This window comes from Alnus glutinosa, chromosome 2 (genome assembly GCF_958979055.1).
Source record: "Alnus glutinosa chromosome 2, dhAlnGlut1.1, whole genome shotgun sequence".
Classification (NCBI taxonomy): Eukaryota; Viridiplantae; Streptophyta; class Magnoliopsida; order Fagales; family Betulaceae; genus Alnus; species Alnus glutinosa.
In genome coordinates, this window is record NC_084887.1 from 33,485,914 (window position 1) to 33,495,277 (window position 9,364).

The following is a 9,364-nucleotide window of genomic DNA, read 5'->3' on the forward strand; positions in this document are numbered from 1 at the left end:
TCAGATCATGGGTCGTGACCTCACCAGCAATTTAGCACACCATCCATGAAGGATCGTGCCTCTGATCTCAATTCTGTGAACCCGAGATATCCGCATAACCGAAGCCATGTCTCCATGTAACTGCCGATCCCCGTGGATGCAGGGGGACAATAACTGCTCCTCAACCTCTATAAATACAGAACCTCTTCTGATGTTAAGGTAGAGGCTAATCAGTCTTTTTGGCATTATTCTGCACATTTATTCTCAGAACCATACACTCACTTAAGCATCGGAGCGGGGTTGTCGGAACCCCCCGACACAGCCTTATTTTTCAAGTGGACCAGGAACTACCAGGAGCAACCTAGACAAACATCTAATCGGAACGTCACCTACCGGAAACTGTCTCAACATTAATCACCTCGATCTTCCTTGAACATACCGGCCGGGTACGTGTGCATGATCTCATTCCCCGAATGATTATGCTATTCATGAAGGGATGATTGGTTATTATCAGTAATTCTTGTGATTTTACTCTACTGGAAATAGGATCGGATCGCCTATATAGAGAGAGCATCGCAAAGCTATCTTGGCAACAAGAATTCATTATATATTCGGCTACAAGTTTGATCCATCTCTTGAAGCCAATGGAAGACCATACAATAGATTTAATAATAATATTATATAATTATTACTAAAGCTGACTTGACCGTCCCAATTCAAGAGCATCGATCTCTATAATTAATTAATTACTTGAGCCATTTGATGAAGTTGTTGAAATTCTTTGAAGACTGACCACCTTCTGCCCTGGTTTTCAATATCATTTCTTTAAGCTCCAGCGCTCTAGCTCTTATAGATTCATTGCTAATCAGTTGCTCCACCTTCTTCGCCACTTCGCCCCGCAAAACAAGTCCATTTTCAGCCATGTCAAAACCCAGTCCAACCTTCCACTCATCACAAATATAGCTCTTGTCAAGGAACTGGTCAAAGAACTGAGGCCAACACAAAAAAAGTGTAACGCCCCGAACTTGAGCCTGCAAATTCGTAAGCAGAAACCTCCGGTTTCCACGTGACATTACTACATCAGAGATAAACTCTCGCAGCAGAATATATTTTTTCTTTCTTCTAAAGCCTTAGGAATTGATAACATAACACATTTAGAGCTGACTGAAATACCTCAATACGTTTATTAAAAGTTACTTAGGTTATCTTTACATGCCATATGCACACTAGGTGCATCAAAATTAGTGCCACAGACGGCACATAAGCATATAACATAAAACATGTCAAACATGACATCGTATTAAATATTTACATGCCATAAAACAAAACACACATAAGTACAACTAGTAATTTCTAAGCTAGCACATGATAGTTCGATAATGGTTTTAGAAACCATCAAAACTGGCATATGGGTCCATGCCTTCGTTCTCCGAATCTGCATCAGTAACTATGCAAATATGGCGTTATCATATTGCATAGACAAACAAGTGAGTCATCTATTTTCATATCTAAGTTACCATCAATCAAATAACAGTTCATAAAGAATGCAAATGTATGGGTTGTATGAATATGCATCGTAGTAACCATTTAGTTTGTATTTTATGATCATCTTTCTTCAGACCTCTCGTTCTAGGTTATCAGAACCCGTTCACGTCCGTTGCCTCCCACTTAAAGTCTTACCTGTTTTTACTGGAATCCTACCGGTCCCAGCATTAGCTTATATATTAAGACTTCGGACTCGCACTTTTTAGGGTTCACTGATGAGCCTTTCTTCCCCTTGCTACTACATCAGCTTTGGTTTTTTAACCCCCCAAGTCAACTGATGCACTGGCTATCTTATCAGCCGTTATATTATTTTAGACACAACATGCTATGCATGATCGGCCACATGCAATGAACAAATTAAATAAAACAATAAACACAATATTATGGAAAAATCCATAGCTCAAACCATGAAGTAGAAGAAGCTTCTTAGGAGTTAGAACAAGAAATGTGAAGCAAATACCCGTATCTATTCCCATGAGCCACTTCGAAGTAGGTATGTATAATACTTTCGTGATTTATGACTTAGTAGTTATAACTTTTGTTGACTATACGGTAGTATTTGTGTTTAATATAATTTGCAAGTAGTAATTGTGAATACATACTATAGTCGATATATTGAGCCCTAAATAAATAATGGTATTATATAAATACCTAAATAAAGATAGTATGATTTAAAAGATATTATTTTCTTACACCCTTTTTGAAAATTATTAAAAATCATGGAGTTAAAACAAGATGAAAACTCCATAGCTCAAACCATGCTTCAAGATCAACTAGAGAGAGAGTTACCTCAGTCTTCCACTAAAGCCGTATCTCTGTGACTTTGAAGATGATTAAGGTAAGTAACATCTTTGCTTGAAATCTTTTCCTACTTAGTGTAAACTTTTATGCATAGCATAGTTTACAAATTTCTGGGACGAAATTCCGATAAGGTGGGTGGGATGTAACGCCCGGGAAATTCAAGCTCCTAAGAAATCATTGATATTGTTGAGGAAACAATATCCACATGTTTTTATAAGAAAACCTAAAGTTGTTTTGAAAATTTAAAGATTAAACCCTAAAAACCCTTAAAAACTCAAAAGTTACATTTTAAGCTTTAAAACTTTGATTAAACCGAAAATAGGTCAAACGAACTCAGATTTAGTTGATTCAAAGACCGTTGTGCTCACAAAAGAAAGATCTACCATATGGAAAAAGTTAGTAAAAAGTCCACCAGTTGACTTTTTGGTTTATAGTTGACTATTTAGGTGCCAAGTGGCACTTTTGGTTAAACTTTGACCTTCAAATTCAGGCTTGATAAATATTTTTTTATGGCTTTTAATTACTCAATATTGTATATATATAGTTTATACTTGAATCCTGTGAAGTCAGAATTCAATTTGGCAACAGTTGACTTTTTGGCCAAAACCGGTGCCTTATTAATCCGACTGTCGAAATGTTAGCAGAAATGTTTTGTAATACACTTAGCAGCCATCCTTAGCCACCTTATATTAAAATTATTATCCTCCAAACAAGTGCTGGGATTTTATTTAACAAGAAACAAAACCCAGTGATGAGGTGGAATGAAAGGTGGAAGATAAGCATGGAAAGGAAGGTGGTAGAAATTCTCCTTTGTCTATCCAATTTCCAGCAGCCCTCTAGCACCCCAAGCACGAATTTCCTTTCATTTCATTGATGTTCTAAGACTCCTATAAATATGGGACAAGCCTTACGTCCCATTCTACCTTAATACAAGTGAGAAGTTCATACTTACACAATTTAGCCTTCCTTTGTTCATTACTTGGCTTAGGTGAAGAAACCTTTCTATTTCTCTTTTGATTTTTCTATCCAGCAACCTTAGGGGAGCTAGATATACTTCTTACCTTGCTATTTCTTGACCTAGATTTATAGAACCAAGATCCGAAACCAAAACAGCACTAGCAACTCCAAAACCGGTCACTAAAGGCTTAAAAGGGGCTTTTGTTTCAGAATTTGTTTGGTAAGTTTTCTATGTGTTCAAGTATTCCATAAGTGATTTATAAGATGTATTTTTATGTTAAGATTCATGGGCAAGCGTTATGTCACCAAGAGCTACGCTGTGTTTCGGTGCTTAAACATGAATCGTTATAGTATTTATATTTACTTTTATTGTTCTTATAATATATGTTAATCCTTCATAATCGTATTTGGTGGTATTGGTCATATAGCCTCGTCACCAAATCATGAACCAAGGATTTAAGATTGTTATAAGTAATCATCTCAAATAATGAAGTAATGGATAAAAAGATAGGTGTTTATAAACAATATTCTGTTTGATTGATAATATATATATATACTTATTATATTGATTGATTTATTTGCAGAAAAAGGAGCTAAGAAACTATACAAGGAGTGTAAGTATGGATGTACTTACTGAGGAATGATTCTATGTTTCATTAGGACTGTGTGTTGTGTGCTTATTGCATGTGGTTGTTTATGCATAGCATGTTGTGTCTAATAAAATATAACGGCTGATAAGATAGCCAGTACATCAGTTGACTTGGGGGGTTAAAAAACCAAAGCTGATGTAGTAGCAAAGGGGAGGTAAAGCTCATCAGTGAACCCTAAAAAGTGCGAGTCCGAAGTCCTAATATATAAGCTAATGCTGGGACCGGTAGGATTCCAGTAAAAACAGGTAAGACTTTAAGTGGGAGGCAACGGACGTGAACGGGTTCTGATAACCTAGAACGAGAGGTCTGAAGAAAGATGATCATAAAACACAAACTAAATAGTTACTACGATGCATATTCATACAACTCTTGCATTTATACTATTTATGAACTGTTATTGATCTGATGGTAACTTAGATATGAAAATAGATGACTCACTTGTTTGTCTATGTAAATATGATGACGTCATATTTACATAGTTGCTGATGCAGATCTGGAGAACGAAGGCATAGACTCATATGCCAGTTTTATTGATTTTTGAAACCATTGCTGTAGCAATATGTGCTAGCTTAGAAATTGCTAGGCATATTTATGTGTGTTTTATTTCAAGGCTTGTAATAATTATGTTTTGTTTGGTGTATTTTTATGTTGTATGTTTATGTGCCGTTTGTGGCACTTATTTTTAATGCACCTAGTGTGCAAATGGCGTGTAAAGATAAACCTAAGTAACTTTTTATAAACGTATCGAGGTATTTCAGTCAGCTCTAAATGTGTTATGCTATCAATTTCTAAGGCTTTAGAAGAAAAAAAAAATATATTCCACTGCGAGAGTTTATCTCTGATGTAGTAATGTCACGTGGAAACCGGAGGTTTCTGCTTACGAATTTGCTGATTCAAATTTGGGGAGTTACAGTTTGGTATCTGTGTAGCTCCTGAATCAAAAAGCGTACACGCAAGGATACCAAACAAAAAGATGGTACCTGTCACAACATCGTTAACACCTTGTTCTTCTTCTTCGTCTACCTCAACCGGAGTTAAGGTGTACACTCTTGCTTGGGCGGGTCGCCCTGGTGGGAAGTTGGTTCCTAGGGGTCGGGATCCTCCTGGGACATTCAGTGGACAATTCCTCTTGAAGTGGCCAAATTGACCACACCAGAAGCAGTTTGGTTCATTTGCCTTGCACTCTCCAGCATGTATCTTTCCGCACTTGCGGCATGTAAGCGCCTGGTTCCCTGTTGTAGGAGGGAAATTCCTCTTCTCAGTTGGCCTGCTTCCAGTACTAAGTGCAGGTCGTTTGGATGGGTATGTCACCTGCGAGGCTGCTCGCCTCTTTAGTTCGTAAGCAGCAGACGATTCGCGCATTCCTCGTTCAGCAATCGATGCAATATCGACCAATTTGACAAAATTTTTGATTTCATGACACATGACCCTCTCCTTAACACGAGGATTAAGGCCATTTTCAAAACGTTCCGCCTTTGATTCTTCGTCTGGGATTAGGTTGAGGCCAAACCTTGATAGCTCAATGAACCTAGACGAATATTGTTCTACCGTCATGGTGCCTTGCACTAGATTTTGAAATTCAATGGCCCGTATCTGCCTTTGTGCCCTTGGAAAGAAACACCCATTAAATTCTTTCACAAACCTATCCCAAGGGATAGCAATCGACTAATCCCAGACGAAGAATCGACTAATCAAGATGGACTAAGTACAACTAGTAATTTCTAAGCTAGCACATGATAGTTCGATAATGGTTTTAGAAACCATCAAAACTGGCATATGGGTCCATGCCTTCGTTCTCCGAACCTGCATTAGTAACTATGCAAATATGGCGTTATCATATTGCATAGACAAACAAGTGAGTCATCTATTTTCATATCTAAGTTACCATCAATCAAATAACAGTTCTAAAGAATGCAAATGTATGGGTTGTATGAATATGCATCGTAGTAACCATTTGGTTTGGTATTTTATGATCATCTTTCTTCAGACCTCTCGTTCTAGGTTATCTGAACCCGTTCATGTCCTTTGCCTCACACTTAAAGTCTTACCTGTTTTTACTGGAATCCTACTGGTCCCAGCATTAGTTATATATTAGGCCTTCGGACACCCTTAGGTCACTATGAACCCCTCTTGGATCCACTGATTAGCCTTTCTTCTACTTGCTACTACATCAGCTTGTTGATGGCTATCTCCTCAGCCGTTATATTAATTGGACACAACATGCAATGGATGAACAACCACATGCAATGAACACACACCACACAGTCCTAATGAAACATAGAATCATTCCTCAGTAAGTACATCCATACTTACTCTCTTTGGTATAGTTTCTTTGCTCCTTTTTCTGCATATAAATCAATCCGTATATATATCAATTATCTATCAAACAAAACATTGTTTATAGACACTCATCTTTTTAAATTTATTATCATCCATTACTTCATTATTTGAGATGATTACTTATAACAATCTTAAATCCTTGGTTCATGATTTGGTGACGAGGCTATATGACCAATACAACCAAATACGATTATGAAGGATTAACATATATTATAAGAACAATAAAAGTAAATATAAATACTATAACGATTCATGTTTAAGCACCGAAACACAGCGTAGCTCTTGGTGACATAACGCTTGCCCATGAATCTTAACATAAAAATACATCTTATAAATCACTTATGGAATACTTGAACACATAGAAAATTTACCAAACAAATTCTGAAACAAAAGCCCCTTTTAAGCCTTTAGTGACCGGTTTTGGAGTTGCTAGTGCTGTTTTGGTTTCGGATCTTGGTTCTATAAATCTAGGTCAAGAAATAGCAAGGTAAGAAGTATATCTAGCTCCCCTAAGGTTGCTGGATAGAAAAATCAAAAGAGAAATAGAAAGGTTTCTTCACCTAAGCCAAGTAATGAACAAAGGAAGGCTAAATTGTGTAAGTATGAACTTCTCACTTGTATTAAGGTAGAATGGGACGTAAGGCTTGTCCCATATTTATAGGAGTCTTAGAACATCAATGAAATGAAAGGAAATTCGTGCTTGGGGTGCTAGAGGGCTGCTGGAAATTGGATAGACAAAGGAGAATTTCTACCACCTTCCTTTCCATGCTTATCTTCCACCTTTCATTCCACCTCATCACTTGGTTTTGTTTCTTGTTAAATAAAATCCCAGCACTTGTTTGGAGGATAATAATTTTAATATAAGGTGGCTAAGGATGGCTGCTAAGTGTATTACAAAACATTTCTGCTAACATTTCGACAGTCGGATTAATAAGGCACCAGTTTTGGCCAAAAAGTCAACTGTTGCCAAATTGAATTCTGACTTCACAGGATTCAAGTATAAACTATATATATACAATATTGAGTAATTAAAAGCCATAAAAACATATTTATCAAGCCTAAATTTGAAGGTCAAAGTTTAACCAAAAGTGCCACTTGGCACCTAAATAGTCAACTATAAACCAAAAAGTCAACTGGTGGACTTTTTACTAACTTTTTCCATATGGTAGATCTTTCTTTTGTGAGCACAACGGTCTTTGAATCAACTAAATCTGAGTTCGTTTGACCTATTTTCGGTTTAATCAAAGTTTAAAGCTTAAAATGTAACTTTTGAGTTTTTAAGGGTTTTTAGGGTTTAATCTTTAAATTTTCAAAACAACTTTAGGTTTGCTTATAAAAACATGTGGATATTGTTTCCTCAACAATATCAATGATTTCTTAGGAGCTTGAATTTCCCGGGCGTTACAAAAGGGACGCCATTGGTGATACCTTCTGTGACGGAATTCCACCCGCAGTGGCTAATAAAACAAGCAACGGCAGGGTGAGCTAAGACCTTTGTTTGAGGTGCCCAGTCGACAATCTTGGTACATGCTCCTTGAGATTCATTTGTGTTAGAGAATATATTGATACCGTATATTACGGTACTCTCCATATATTGGAGGATTTGATTTAATCCTCATTAATTGTAATTGATTATAATCAAATTAGATTTGATTACATTTAATTCTGATTTGATTATATTCTCTCTACGTACCATTTTGTATTTTCTCTATATCCCTATAAATAGGGTCATTTGTATTGTAAATTAATCAAGCAATAAGAGCAACAATGTAGCCCTTTGAGCTTTACCCTGTGGATGTAGGTCATAGACCGAATCACATAAAATCTCTTGTCTCTTTTATTTTATTATTCCGCATGTTACTTCTTTTAGATTTGAGATTTCTTTCAATCTGGAAATGCATTCTTCGCCCTATCGATGTTTCTTTGATCCACCACCCACAGGAAAGGCCTATTGATGAGGTTAAGTCCAAGAGCTAGTTCTTGGAATTGGGTAGGGTCCAAAGTTGCATAGATACCGAAGGAAATATATATATATTACTGAACGAGATGCTTGTTGGTCGAGCCAGTTGAGGCAAGATGAGTCTTCTCACCGGAATTGTCCAGTTTGGTCGTTTTCTAGTAGTGGACCAATGGCCAAGAGCTTTGGAAACAAATCAAATGATGCCGGCTCAAGTTCATAAGCTGTGTTACAAAGCCACCAATCTGCTAGTTTGCAAGCTTCCGCGTTTCGTGAGATATAATGAAATAAACTCTTCTGCGCGGTTGGATCAGGTATCGCGGCCCATGGGAGATTTGTTGTTTCGAATGCAGGAATGCCCGGCGACAGTAGAATCATCTCTACTTTTTGGGTTGAGAATCCTAATTTGCAAGGTGAAAGAAAGATATTTGAATCACTACTAGTACTACTGGTGGAAATTCCTGTTGAAAGTAATTAATCTTTCCTAAATACACTATATTTATCATGACAAATAAGTCTTATTCCAGGATTTGGCAAAATATTAATTAATTAGACGAAGTGACATGCATGCTCTTACAAATTAATTGAAGGCTTTTGGCCAAAATCAGAGAGATATACATAGTAAAGTAGTCTTACCATCACCGTTTAGAACCCCATCATCAATCAGCCTTGGCACGCTCATTAGCAAGGCCGAAGAAGCAGCTGCCGTAGACCAAAAGATAACTCCTCTAATTCCCATCTTATCGGCGACTTCCACAGCCCAACCCATCGCCCCATCGGCCAGAATACATGTAATATTGTTAATATCATCAGTACCATTTGATGCATTAATACCTTCTACGAGCTCCTCAAGGCTTGCTGGCACGGTACGCAATAAGGCTTCCATTGCCTTGCCCAGATCATTTCTTTCGTCATCGCTATCCAAGCCATCTGGGATAGACACGAGATTAATGTATGAATCCATTAGGCTGCCCTCCTCAGGCATTGAACTCACTACACGCTTGTGAATGTACTCCGTGTTTACAAATGTGATTTTGAGGCCATGTTTTGCCATTTGTCGAGAGAAACGCATTAGGGAGTTCACATGGCCTTGTGCTGGAAATGGTAGGACCAGAACATGGCCGATGTCGGCCAT

At 37.4% G+C, this 9,364-nt stretch overlaps 1 pseudogene; it reads right to left on the reverse strand.

Moving 5' to 3' along the window:
• On the reverse strand, positions 1-9,364 carry LOC133860539 (UDP-glycosyltransferase 83A1-like; annotated as a pseudogene).